Here is a 15,175-nt window from a genome sequence, read left to right on the forward strand (position 1 = left end):
GCTTATACTGGGACGCAATTTTAGCACATGAAGTCCTGGGGTGGCCACACCTGGGGTACTAAATGATCCAGGCAATGTTTGGGGACCTCTGGTTCAGCCAAATCCCACATGTCCTGATTTCCATCTGTATGGTGGTTACCCAAGTGTGTGTCTGTCCACATGAGACAAATGTGAAACGGCCAAAAAAAAAAAGCAGAAATATCAGATGTCAGCTCATCTTGGCCCCCTCCAGTGCCATCTGTGACTTCAAACAAGTGTTTAGGCAATCCTTGCAATAAGAAAGAAAACTTTCTAATTGTTCTCTCAAATACCATTGGCATTGCTAAAAAAAATACCATTGGCATTGCTAAAAATGCCAGTAAAATATTTATCTGAAATCTATTTTAAATCAACGGGGAAAGTAGATGATATGAAACACAAAGGGTTACCTGACTAGTAGCTTAAGACCAAAAGAGCCATTTAAGGGGAAAAGGGAAGGAGAGGCTAGAAAGATGAGAGAGGAAACAGGCCAGCAGGGGGAGAAAGGAGAAGAGAGAATAAGTGACTTCTCTTTCTAATCACACACTTGCCGTATCGTGGCAAATCTTTCCTGCTTCCCTTTGGAAGCACTGTGAGTGATACTTTTTATAACCAAAGCTGCAACCTCGCCTTCCAGCTGCTTATATGGATAAACAAGAGCTCACAACACTGGAGGTCCTAACGCCAGCGTTTGCTTTCTTCCACTGGCGTACAGAAAGCCTAAAATGTCAAGTACAGATCCCCAGAGGCCCAGCTACAACCCTCTATCACAAGCTCACCTTAGTATGGCTGGCTGCAAAGAAAGGTACCAGCCCAACTATGGATTCCACAAAAGGCGGTTGCTGAAGCTTTAAATTGGGCATGATAGGACTGAAATAATGGCTGTACTTTGGAATCAGGGTGTTCTATCTTTGGGCATTATAAAGAACTTATACAAATTCAAGTTTGAAATTCAAATCCCTCAAGTTCCTCAGAAGTGCCACACAAAGTAAAGGCAAAAGGACTAGAAAAATGATTTCTTTTGTCAGCACTATTCCTTCAGTCCAAATATAAGGGCCCTGTGTAAAAGACGACTGATAGACTATTCACAATGACAATAATGTGTGTTCCTGTGAGGTGGGGTGTGCAGCTCCTTCAACCCACATGAGCCAAAATGGAAAATCAAAGTATCCTGAGGAGACGAAATGCCAGTAACTACTGCAATGTTCATATTACCCTGACTTCAAATGTTAAAACCCAAGCATGAATGAGATCCTTGAGCTTCCCCTCAGCAGTCACTCCATATCGCAAGTCACTGGTCACATAAATTAGGTCATTAACCATCTGGGATTCCAGGTGTATTTGTCAAAAACAAAAGTCCCAATGGAAGATGTAACTGAATCAAGAATTTGAACCAAGCCATAAACTTCAACAGAAAGGAACAACATTAATTTGCTAAACCTTAAAATGAAAATTTAAGAATACAGTAAAGTAAGAAATAATGAACTAATTTGAACCATGACTAACCTTCAGGTTTTTGGAATCCATCACATTTGACAAACCCTCATAGAACATACAGTTCAAGTTTCTGTAAAGGGCATACTGTAAGCAGACTTAAAAGCTTAAAAGCTCTCAAAGGGGAAAAGAATCAGGAGAACAGACTCTTCTGTTTTATTCATTTTTATTTTTTTAGCAGTTTGACCTTGTTCAAGTCACTTCCATTCTCTTAGCCTTGTCTTGCTGGCTTTGAAACGGCCTGTGCTAGTATTGTCAATATCTAGTGTAGTGAAAAAATTAAATGACATCGCAACTTGGCCCCGAGAGCTAAGAAGCACAGATACTCATCACAAGTCTCTCTTGCTCTCATTCGTCTCTTATACATTACATCCCAACTGAAGTTTCCCCTGTCTACTCTCCTTCCAGTCCCCACTCATCTCTCCTCTAGCCACTCCTCCTCCAGTTTCCCTTCAGAAAAGAGCCAGCTGCCCAGGGATATCAACCAAACATGGCATATCAACTTTTGATAAGACTAGGCACAAACCCTCATAACAAAGTTGGAGGAGGCAACCCAGCAGGAAAAAAGGGTCCCAAGAGCAGGCAAAAGAGTCAGGTAAAAGACTCATCCTGTTGGGAGTCGCATAAGAACACCAAGCTATACAACTTGTCAATACTCCCTCAGTGCCTATCCTTACCACAACTAGCTGTCTTGTGAATTGATACCTCCTATTTTACATAGCTTATTTTGAAATAGGTTTTACATAAGAGTTGGTAGCTTGTCTTGTTAAGACTCAAAAGAAAAAGCACCTCAACAGTCCTTTTTTAAAAAGATATTTGCTCGAAAAAAATGTTTTAGGGACACTTTGTGTAGAGGAATTTTAATCCAGTAACATAGCTACTCTGGCAAGGGATCAGGTCCAAAAATGTTCTAGGCCTATGTGATCTGGCAGAAATTCAGTCACATTCTGGATTACAGTATAATCTGCTGGAATACAAACACTCCCTTAGTATACACCTTTAATCTTTTTTTTTGTTCTTTTTTTTTTTCGGAGCTGGGGACCGAACCCAGGGCCTTGCGCTTCCTAGGTAAGCGCTCTACCACTGAGCTAAATCCCCAGCCCCACACCTTTAATCTTAAACAGTGAAGGTAAAGTTAGTTTGTGAAAGAAAGCAGCGGTATTTGAAATGATATATAATCAATCCAACAGGGGCAGACACAGTGAGGAATCAGAGAAAGATTTGACAGAGATGTCAGGAAATGGAAGGCTAGAGTGATGTTAAGTTCAAACAATGCAGTGGAGTTCAGTTTGTGCAGTTTGTACAGTGCAGTTCAGCAGAGGCAGTTAAAGTCAGAGAATCAGAAGGAGCTAGAAGATTAAAACAAATTGCCAAAATTACTTTGAGACCAGAGAAATTCAGGGAGAAGGCAAGAGAAGCCAGTTTGTATCAGTTAGCACGGAGAGAAGTTTGAGCAAAAACAGTTGAGTTGAACCAGCCAGCCAGAGTTCAGAAAGAACTAGAAAGGGTGAGCTTATTCAGCAGTCAGCCTCTGAGACAATTACATTTAGTCAATAAAAGTTACATTTACAACTTTGTCATTTTCAAGTGAAAGTTATAGTTGAACAGTGTGATTCCCCCCAAAAAAATATGAAAGGAGGGGAGTAATCTAAAATATGGTGATCATCTAGTGTATACTAGACACGGCACAGTATTTCAAATAGTTGCATTAATCAGTCCACACAATACAATGTTGTTTAGGTATTATATACATTTCTAAGCAAGAAAATTGGCCACCTTATGTTAAATGAGAACTTAGTCAATCAACTACCATGAAAAGATTGAGATTTGAACTCAAGCAACCAGAATCCTTACTAAACCAACATCTTAATGATTAGGGCATACTTTCTAATTCAATCATACAACTGAAAATGCTTAATGAATAAATCACATGCTGAGCCACCAAGTAAAGGTAGAGTTCCTTGTATTTCTATTTGTCTTTTCTAACCTTTGTTTATTGTCTTTGTGTTCGCTCATGTGCACTTGTGTGCTTGCACATGGACATAAATATTACATACAGCACGTGTGGATCAAAGGGAGTGGTTCTCTCATTCTACTTTGTGAATTCCAGGGGTTTAATTCAGCTCATCAGGACTGGCAGAAAGTATCTTAACCCATTAAGCCACCTCTCTGGTCCCTGGTTGTGCTGTTGTGGTTATTTGTTAATTGATGTTTTAAAATGCCATCAGATGATCTAATGTAATACTTGAGACTGTTAGGTTCTCTAGGTGGACAGACTTGAGCTTCATGAATTCTAACTTGTGTTTTGTTTTGTTTTGTTTGTGGGGGTTGGGGTGTCTGGCGAATGGAGAAAGAAGTGTGTTGTCAGATTTTTGTAAAGTGTTACTGATGTGATAGCAGCTAGCACAATACTTGACACAAAATTACTGCTCAATCAAAGCAGATTAGAGTTCTCTTTGTAACTTAAGTGATATGGCAAAAGAGGAAATGTTATGAGGAAAACAGAAACCAGGGTTACAGAGCTCAGGTGCTCTAAAGGATATAGCACAGATAGCCCAACCACGGTGTCCAAAATTAAGGTGCATTGGTTAATAAAGGAGAACGAAATATTAATTGGTGGTATTTAACAAGGAGACTTACCATGTGCTATACCAAGCAACAATTTTGTCTAGTTTCCTAGAACCACTGCTTCTAAAGAGAGAGCTAAGAAAATAGAGGTACTGCAGGGAGTACTTAGTGAACTGTAGCATCCTTCTTCCCAGAATACTTCAAGTCCTGAATGACTACCTCCCATTCCACTGTGACCTTCTAATACACTCCTTTCCCCCTCCCTTCCTCTGTGTATTCTGACTTTTAGCATTTCTTCCCCATGACCTAACGCTGTCTCTGTTCAACAACATCAAGTGGTATTTATGGACTATGTGCCTGGCACTGCACTAGATAAAACAGGAGGACATTTCAAAATTAGTCAAAGAAATACATGTTCCATTGAAAAGCAGACCTACAACATCCAAGCAGATTAGAGTTTTGGCAGCATATAGCGAATGCAGGTATAATTGGAGGGTTTGATTGATTTCAGAGCACAAAAACATTTCTTTATGCAGCTAATGATATGAATACTGAAGTATTTAGAAAAATTGTAGTTATGGTAAAACTTAGTTTGAAAGGCATAAGAGGATGAATAGGTGGCAATGCAGGTAATAAAAAGAAATACAGGGACTGGCAAAATGGCTTAGCCGGTGAAGGCACTTGCCACCAAATCTCATGAACTGAGTCTGATCCACAAGTTGTCTTCTAACCTGCATGTATATGCTATGGTATACACACATACATACCAACTAACTGTCTGTCTGTCTGTCTGTCTGTCTGTCTCTCTCTCTCTCTCTCTCTCTCTCATACACACAAACATACACACACACACACACACACACACACACACACACACACACACAAAGACAGAGAGACAGACAGACCAAGAGACAAAATATAAATTCAGAAATTAAGTACAATAACATGATTATTATGAGAGGGCTCATAATATAGTTTTTTCAGCTTTTGTCTTACATTTGATATTTTTCATAATTAGAGGTTAAAGATAAAAAGTGTACCTGATTAAACTTCAAATTCCCAGAGGAAAATAGTCATACATTGTAAAAGCATAAGGCAATTAGGGCAAAATTGTAGTGAGAATTTTTGTTTCTTAGAAAAACACAGAAATATAAGAATGGGTTCTTGTGTTTATCCCAGATGTGGGATGTGGGTCTGCTTCAGATCGCCCACAGCAGCTAATGATGATTTGCCTTGTGTTCTAGCAGGAGTGTGATTTTGCCATCTGCAAAAAGTTCCTACAACTTGGTGACATCTCGAATTCTGGGGACTTTTCAGTGGATGCATAAATGCTTTGACACAGAAAAGTGGGGCATTGTTGCTTAATTGTGGTTTGTAAACTAGTAGTGTACAAACACAAAACAAGAAGAAATTAGATATGCTGATGGCAAAGATCAAACTTGCCCCTAATCAGTAGGAAGCAGTCTAACAATAATGTCACCAACCCCTTTCCCCTCTATCCTGTTTCCTCTTTATTTAGTGTTAGGGGGTTGAAATGGGAGAAGAGGAGTGGAGATGGGTGGAAGTAAGAAGAGCCCTAGCAGTAGCCAAACATCAGGCTACACAAAATTAGTGATTCTGAATGAATTTTTCCATATTTAAAAGTGCTTAAAAGACTAGAGAGATGGCTTTTGTCAGGGGCCATAGCTTTGGCCAAAACTAGGAGGCTCATTGGGGCTTTCTGCCTGCAGGACAATCTGAAAAATGTGAACTCCAAGTTAAAGGAGAGAGCCTGCCTCAGAGTAATACAGAGAGTAATACAAGACACCTGGAACCCTCCTCTGGCCTTCACATGCTCCCCAGTGTAAACACATATGTATGACACACACACAAATATACATACATAGTACAGAGTTACAAGGCAACTTTGTTGAGCAGTGATCCATTTCATTCGGTATCTCAGTTGTCATTTTAAAATTTTATTCATTCCTTTATTGGATGGTTGGTTGATTTGCTGGCCACCGAACTCACTATAGAACCCAGGATGGCCTTAAAGTCATAGTCATGACCATGCCTCAACCTCCCAAATGTCAAAATCACAGAAATATGCCACATGCTGTTACAGTTACCATTTTCAGTGAGGCCTATAGTGATAGATATTAAAAAGAATGGCAGATGGGTGGAAGAATAACAATCATCAACCAATAGAAAGACCGTGGCTGTACAGTTATGTTCAAGACACTATAGTAGATACTATTCTAAAACATTAGTCCTTGCCCACTGCAGGTTAACAATATAGATGAAGGAATGTCAAAGTGGTATCTGAAAACGGTAACTGCCTGGACCGTAGTTCTGTTAAGAGAGAAGTATAACTATTGGAAACAGGCTGGAGCTAAATTGCAGACAATGCCAGGCTACAAAATCTGGCCTTCCTCCTAAGGACAACAAGAAGCTATTTATGGCTTCTGAGTCAGAGAAAGAAAATTAACTAAAACTCATTAGCTAAATAGTACATTTAGGCAAATGTACCTTCAACATGCACTTGGCTTATATCTATATACTTCTGTCCCTTATATTTTTCACATTTGGACTTGGCCCATAGAAGTTTCCAGCATTGTGGACACTGGTCACTTTCCAGGCAGACACTTCCTTACACATTTCAGTCTATATCCCTTTCCCTCCTTGTGCCCTCAACTCGTCTGACCCAGCAAGCAGTAAATAAGATTCACATAATGTTTTTGAAATGAAGCTGTTGGGCTCTGAAACAGATTCCCTTTGTGGTAGTCAAACCCCAATTGCTGCAAAGATCACTGATTTGAGGTAGAAAACTTGAATAATCAACTAAGTAATATATGAAGAGGCACAGGAAGGTATGTCTTGTGTATATATAAGGCGACAATATTACTCTCTGTACCCTGAAAGAATTACACTTCTGCTGGAGAGTGGTAAATAATTGTGAGAACACCTCTTTAAAGTTGCTAAATTTCAAGTGGACTTTGTTTCTGTCTTTTTCCTATCCTCTAATCCAGTCATTTTACTCCCCTACTTAAAACTCTGTGCCTATGAGACAATGACCACACTTAGTCGCAATTTTATGAACTTAACACATTCCTCTTCTGAATCCCTCTGACACATTCCTTGTAGAATACATACAGCATCATACCTTTACTACAACTCTCCAAGTTTACCCGAATGCCTTTTCATGTGCTGGTCTTCCTGCTATGGCCCTTGCTAGCCACTTCTTTATTGACCTAGAATATAGGCAACTCCCATTCACTCCTTCAGATCCAGCGAAGTCAAAGCTTTGATCTACAGATTGCCTGGACCCAGCAGTAATTCTTTCCCTGTGTTCCTAGGAAGCCTTGTATATACCTCACTTTTTGAGCACCCTTATATATATTGAGTATAATTATTTCTTTAAGTTCTAGCTCCCCTGCTAGACTGGGAGCTCATTAAGATTATATATAATTCCATATTATATTTTCAGTGCTTAGCATGAGGTTCAGAGCTTTGTAAGTGATCAAATGTTTATCAAATGAATGACCTTGAATATCAGAAGTTCCTTGATTTCAAAATTCAGCACCTTTAAAAAACTAAATTTTTGGTTAGCAGAGAAAGAAGTAGGTATGACTGTGGCATTTTCATACATAAATATTACACTTTGTTCTTTCCTCCTTAGCTGTGTTCTCCACCCCCTTTCTGGCCAGTCCGCTTCCTGATATCCCCAAATAGTTCCCTTTCTGCTTTCACGACACATTCATTTCACTGTCCCCGGCATCACCCGCAAGATGAACATTAGAATACTACGTGGGCACTATATTTGTGAAGTGTGTCTGATGACGCAACTGAAGAAGAAACAGTAGGAGGATATATCAAGAGGTCTTCCTGTGGAACTGTTTCTATCCCAGGAAATTCTTCCTGGCAGTTGTTGTTGCTAAAAAGAGCAGCTGGAGCAGATGAGAAGGGGCCTTACCAGGGAGTTCTCCATCTTTGTTTTTCACAGTATGCCACGGAAGCAAAACTGTTTATATAATATTCTCCATATAATGCTTCAGTTCCTCTGAATTACAGCCAAACTTTCATTTGTGATCTGCCTACAGATGCCTTTCGACAAGCCCTGTTAATGGATAGTCATTGAATGCTCTCCAATTTCTATTCTCACCTATCATTATTGTGCCAAGAACACTATTTTTAAGAGACCAGTAAACAAAACTTCACAAAGAGAAGGTAAACAGAGCTTTAAAAAAATCTTTGTTCATCAGACATCACCAGTGCACTTCACTGTGTCTCCATTTTACAATGTTATCAGTAAAGTTTAAAGAAGGAAAATTAAGGCCAGCTCAACATTAAACCTTGTAGGCAAGAAATAGAAAAACAAACTAAGCGGAAGATTATACATCTTCGAGTGTCTGATCAGTTGACTTCTAGTCAACATTGGGGCTGTTTCTTAAAAGTTGGTACACAGAAATGATCCTTTTTCTTTAGACTAAACTGAAGTGCTTTGCTGAACTTAAAAGAGAAAAACAACTGAGTCTGTTTTGATCTTCAAAAATGTCAAACTGGTAAACACTTCACTTTTTTTGTACATATAAATCTAAGGGCCAAGTCTCGCTTGAGGAAGATTTAAGAGACATAAAATTTGTCTGAGGTGTCTGCCAAATCTCTGCAGCAGAGACAGAAGCCCTGGAAAAGCTGACACAATCATAATTCTCACATCACTGGCAAGCTTGTGTAGGGCTAGAGCTGCAGAACCCCAGCCTTTCTTAGGTAATACTGTTTACAAACACACAAGTGTTTCATTTGCTTATCAGCTCTCTGGTAGCTTACTTCTGCCTAGTTATCCCACAGAGGGAAAAAGGGGAAAAGAAAAATGAACCCCCTCTGGCACACCCCAATGTTCAGCTGGGTAAATGTATACTTAGAAGATGGACTTGCTTGTTAAATGTTCTCTTTCTTTCCCTAACTCTTGAAGTTCGTTCACTAATATCTCTGTCTCTGTGTGTCTGTCTCTTTAAGTTCTCTCTCTCTCTCTCTCTCTCTCTCTCTCTCTCTCTCTCTCTCTCTCACACACACACACACACCCACACACACACACCACACACACACACCACACACACAAACTCCAAGACATCAAAATGAGTATTTATGAGTATGTGGTGTAGAGCCTGGAACAGTAATTCCATATAATAAGCCTGCAATAATTCACGGAATAATTTGAAACCTTAACTGTAATTTTGATGTTGAACTGGAGAATTACAGATTCTTTTTTATTAGTATATAGGCATGTTAATTGTAAAACTAATGGGCTTAAAAGGGATATCATAGTCGATGCAAAGAAATATTATTTCATTTCCAGATGATTTATGCCCATAACTTCTGTCCTCTAAAGATCATCTAGTTTTGCACAATGGTTATTATTCTGTAAGGAAAATGAAGGATAAATCAGGCTGCAGGATACTAAGTGACTATATGACAACAAATATACTTTTGTAGAGAAAAATTTGATACCTGACATTCATGTAATTGTATGTCATTATAGTAATCCCCATATATATGTCTAAGATCACTTAACACAAGAATACAGTGCATGCATGGGCTATATTCTACAAATAGGATTAACTGTATAATCCAACCAACATCTTCCCCGGGGATACACTACGAAAAATGCATTCACATGGCATTAAAAAAGAAATTAACCAATGACATTGGCCCCATGGCATGCACTCCTTCTTGTATACTCAATTTTATCCTGATTTTCTCTAGCTTTCTATTAGCACCCCTGTTCCCAAAGACAGACTTCCAAATCAGAGAGAAATGCAGAGAAATTGGAGCTGGTCCACTTCCCTTGCCTGAAGTATTGTGTAAGGAAAGGCTTCTGTACATTACATGATGCAAAGCAGTACATGTTAAAACCACATCAGTTTTGGACTGTTCTTGCTATGCTATGATCACATATAACTTGCCGGAGGGAATGACAAAGACAGGTGATTGCAGGAAAATGCAAAACACTAAGTCACCGCAGGGGGTTGATGGTTCTTCTTAACAAAGTTCCTTATTATAACTTTGCTTCTATCATTTATTTAAATTAATCTACCCTGTCTGTAAAATAGTAATATGTTTTTTTCTGAAACAGGGTTTTGCTGTGTAGCTCCAGCTGGTCTGGGACTTACTATATAGATTAGGCTGTCCTCAAACTCACATAATTTTGTCTCTGCCAGCCAACTTAATATAGTAATAACTATTGGATGTATTTAATACGCTGTTCTGAGGATAGAATACCAGTAGTTTGTGTGTTCTATATAATCTACATCAACATTTAGTCAACTACAAACATTTCACATCTTCCTGACAGTAGCCTACAATCCCAAGAAAAAAATAAGTTATATGAAGTAAAATTGATGCTACTGGAGGTGATTTGCAAAGCTTTCATCAGCCAGCTAAAAAACTGTAGATATTATCCCAAGGATGGTGGGCAGCCTTTGAACTATTTATATAGTTCTGAGGCTGAATAGCATCAGATTTGTGATTTATAAAATATCTTTTATATGTAAAACAGATGGGAAGAAAGTTGGTCTAGAGCTAGTAGAAATCCAGTATTACAAAAATTATTTCAAAATAATAAATGTTTCTTTGTAAAATTAGGATAATAAATACATATAAGAGATACAAGTATAAGTCATATGTAATCTTATCATTTGTGGCAAACCCCTATTTGTATATATTTAATAGTACAGCAATTTTTCTGTGTGTACATACAAAGACTTATGTATGTGCCATGTGTAAGTTAAGTACACCTTTAAGTTGGCATATGTTATACTCCACTGGGAGTTGTATGGCCTGAAAAAGAAAACAAAAATGTCTAAAAAATTTAAAAGTCAAAGTATGAGAGTTTTAACTGCTAGGTTCAGTAAAAGGAACAAGTGCAGAAAACTGCTGTACCTGTCAATTTACATTTTCCATACTTTTTAATTTCCTGCATTACCAAGGTCCACAGTTGGATTCATGGAGATGTTTGTTACATTTTTGTCACACAATAATCACTTCTTAGATGTCTAATATTCCAGGTGCTCTTTCTAAGTGTATGGAGAGGAACAAGATGTGGTCCCTGCCCTCAGGAGCTTACAACCTACTGAGACAGAAAGATCCACAGAACGAACACTACAGTATGATCTGCTCCAGAAGAGAGGTAGGCAGTATAGGTCCCTCAGAGGGAGATCATGAACCTTGCATTGTGTGTCTATTCATACATATGTGGATTGTTTAATGGGAAGGCTACACAGAGATGGTCATATTTCAATTGAATTTTGAAGGGTCTCAGTAACACTCAGTGAAGCAAGAGGGGTGCTTTTGTATAATCCAAATCCACTCTCCTGAAGAGTGACCATTCCCCTGACTGTTACCTTAATGTATGAAATAGCATGCTCTGGCAATATTACGCCCAACATAAAAGATAAAGGACAAGCAAGTAGCAACACTAATAGGATAATATTTACATGTACAATTCCTACTAATTCTAGCTAATAAGTGTAAGTATCTCTTAAGTCTGTTTCCTCCTCTCCCAGTCACTACTTATCTCTCCGAAGGAAAACACTCTCCTCGTACACTGATCAAGCCTCCCTCCAGTGAAAGTGTGCTAGTGATTCTCCTTTGCTAAAAATGTCAAGTTATTTTCTATTGCCTACTAGATTTCTTACATCTAATTATATGAGGTTATAACTTGGTGATATAGAATATATTCATACTCTTACTTACTTACTATTTGTCCTTAGATCAACTCAAGACTAATATAGTTTCTACTTTATTAAATCAAGTCCTATGTTACCTTAGGTTTGATGAACTAATCCAGATTTTTTTTATCAGAAACATTCAAATATGCAACGAATGAAACTTGGAAGTGTGTGCGGAAGCACAAAATGACTACCACTGGTCCATGCCCCCCATTTTGAGAGCCAATGGGCCTGGGGGAACACATTCATATTTCATAGCATTACAGCTGATTCTTCAAAAAATCACCCTCAAAGTGCTGTAGCATACTTTGGTTGAACCTTCCTTATCCTAGACCATCTGTACCAAGCTGTGACAAACTGATCATATTGAAAAAAACTTATTCTACTCTTATATAGACACATGTCTTTCACACAGTGATTCCCTTATCTCCCAAGGACTGCCGTCTACCCTTCTTTGCCTGGCAAACTCTTTACCTTTCAAGGCCTCGATGTCATGTCACCTCCTTACCAAAGACATCTCCAAAACCCTCTCCTCTGATTAGCCACTCTTTCCTCTACCATGACACAAAGCTTTGTACCTGTTTCTGTTATCCTACAATTTTCCACTGTATGGATCACCTAGCTCTCCTAAACCCAGTGACCGTTCAGGTCGTGTATTTGATTGCATCTTCTTACATTTTGTGTGTGCTCAGGTCCCAGAGGGTATCTAGTAAGCTGGGTCCCTTTCAAAGAACAGAAATGAAATAAATTCCAAAGAAATGTCTAGATCCAAATGGTTCAAAGGTAGGACATAGTTTCTGTATGGAATCATCTAATTAAGAAAAAGATACATTGGATATAATTTTGGCAGACATAATCAACTATGGCTATAATAGTTAAGCTAATTTGGTATTGGCAACTACTTTATAGCAGACACACTCTGATACAAAAATCCAAAGGACTCATTTGGGTTTCTTCCAGGATAAACAATTGTACCTTAAAGCAATCCTTTCCTTGCCACAGTTGGAAAATCAAGAACAAAAATGTACATCAGAACTAGGAAACCATGCGGGAAAGAGCATGGGTTTTCAAGTCAGAAGTCTGTACACTAAAACTCCACCTCGATGACCTCCAATCTATTTGTCCTCAAATATTTGCTTAAAATATCCATTTTAGTTTCTTCTTCTAGAGAAATAATGGAAATGATAGTACATAGGAGACTCTCAGACAATGTAGCAAAGTGTTTATGATACTTGGGACATTATGTGGGCTCAATAAGTAGGAGTCATTATTGTCATCTAATCAGATGATTACAATTCAGGTATCTGCTACAGGAGGACAGCAAACTCATTTCTCAAGAAAATATGTTTGTGGCGATTTTGCCTTCTAATTGAAGAATACACGTTGTGGCAAAGATTAGCCACAAACAAAACATCTACAAGACAAAAGTTTCTCCTTATATTTAAATTAAACTCACACCTGGAACACACCACCACACTTCTTTGTGTTCTCCAAGAATTGATCTCAAATCAGGTTCCCCTAGGATGAAAAGGAAAATCACCCAGTCTTAATTTTTTTGTCTTTAATTTTATTCAATACAGAATAAAATCCAAACTTTGTATCTTCTTCAACCTGTCATGTTACTATGATCTCCCAATATTATCCTAGTATTATCTCCCAATATAGTCCTCCCTTATATAACCACAGGCACCTCTGTCATACACTCCTCCCTTTTCTACCCACTACTTCTTAATCTCCAAGTCCTGCATCATCAGGAAGCATTTTCTTCCTCTGTTGCTCCTTTTGAATCTCCTTTATTCAACTGAAGCCCAAATTAAAGGTATCAACAAAGCACACCAGACTACTTTTCTGAACTCTTGTTCTAAGGGAAGAGGAAGTTTCAGCACACATTTGTAATACACAATAATTAATGCATTGTGTTTCCCACTCTATACTGTGTTTCTTAGATGGTGTGCCCACTGCGTGTCTATCAATATTGGTGTTGGACTTTGCTGGAAGCTCTTAAAATGTTTCAGGTGTTTAAATGGTCCAATTTGCCTTCTATTCCCACCAGAACACTGTCCTGAACCTTACTTATGTATTTCTCAAAAGTAAGATTCCTTTTTTCTGTTTCCTATCCCTTCTGGAAATTGAAGAACACCTTTTCCACTCCAATGACTAGTTGAAAAAGGACAGTAAAGAGAAATGAGTCGATTTAAAAGAAAGAAAATAGAAAGAAGGAAAGAAAGGAGAGAGGGAGGGAGGAAGGAAGGAAGGAAAGGAACTTCATTATCAGGAAGCAGAAATGGAAAGTGACAGAAAATCAAGCCCTAGGTACAGCAAGGAATTTCCACTCACCCAGAGGGAACAGGGGTGCAGGGTGGGGTGGGCTGGGGTGTGTTTCTATGTATGTGTACTTGCAGTGGTAGGTGCTCAGACCTGAACAACAAATTGAGGAGAGAGAGAGAGAGAGGAAAAAACAGAGCACCCAACTCCTGAATGAAAGAGAATCCAGATGCCACTTACTGGAGATTCTCTCATTCTGTGAAGGAGCACATGCTGGGGGGGGGGGGTGTCGGGTGGGGGGACGAGTGGTGATCGGAAATAAAACAAAAGAGTTGGGAGGGTGGCGTGCTTGTGCTCTGGATGCTCAGGCAACTGGTGCCCACTCCCTAACTCCCAGTCACAACACCCCCACCCCTGAAGAAGAGGGCTGGGCGGAGTTAGGCGCCAAAGACGGTGGCCCCGGAAGCACCCTCCTCCCTAGACCCTCTCGGTCCCACAGTCCCCAGCCACTGCCACTCGGGCTTTCTGCCTCGCTGACCTCCAGCTCCCCGGCTACCGAAGCGCTACTCCTTAAACAGCCGCGGAAAATCGGGCCGGCTCGGAAGTTCCTGGACCCGGAGTGCCCTCAGAGTGCTGCGTGCCCCACAACTGTCTTCCCAACTGTGCACATTCTATTAGATGGCCTAGGCCAGGCAATGGGGCCCAATAGCTGGACTCTAATCTACAGGGTGACTATTGAGGCCTCGCCCATTGGCTACAGCGTTAGGAAAATGCGGAGGCCTAAGAGTGTGTCCTCATGGGAAATGTAGTTTGAAGTCACTGGAGACTTTTCTTCCTCCGAACTATCCAATATTTGCTCTGGTTGAGTTACTCAAGGGACGCTAGAGGATTCTGGGAGATGAAGTCAGAATACTTTCTTCTAGATACCCACAATTCCTCTCACACCAAGCTTCCGAAAAATTCCCCGAGTTCAAAAACCGGAGAGTATTATGGGTATTGTAGTTTAGTGTGCAAGGCTCCTCAAACAAGTTTAGGATAAAGAGCTTGCAGAGGCAGATTAATGTTCTAGACTCTTGAATACTATAAAAATATTTATGTTTTGAGAAAGCACGTTTACACTGACA

General features: G+C 39.4%; 1 protein-coding gene across 8 annotated transcripts in view; it reads right to left on the reverse strand.

The window, feature by feature from the left end:
- Window positions 1-14,724, reverse strand: part of Enox2 (ecto-NOX disulfide-thiol exchanger 2) — a 322,087-nt gene extending 307,363 nt beyond the window's left edge. For 7 of the 8 annotated variants that reach the window (XM_087599660.1, XM_087599655.1, XM_087599652.1 and 4 more), the window contains exons 1-2: window positions 14,590-14,701; window positions 13,245-13,304 (exon numbers count right to left, since the gene is read on the reverse strand). The gene's annotated coding sequence lies outside the window, so the exon portion shown is untranslated. Of the gene's footprint in view, window positions 1-13,244; window positions 13,305-14,589 lie in introns of all 8 variants that reach the window. The other variant, NM_001427048.1, reaches the window with a different exon arrangement.
- Between the last annotated feature and the right edge of the window lie 451 nt (window positions 14,725-15,175).

The sequence above is a fragment of the Rattus norvegicus genome, chromosome X (assembly GCF_021556685.1).
Source record: "Rattus norvegicus strain SHRSP/BbbUtx chromosome X, alternate assembly SHRSP_T2T, whole genome shotgun sequence".
NCBI lineage: Eukaryota > Metazoa > Chordata > Mammalia > Rodentia > Muridae > Rattus > Rattus norvegicus.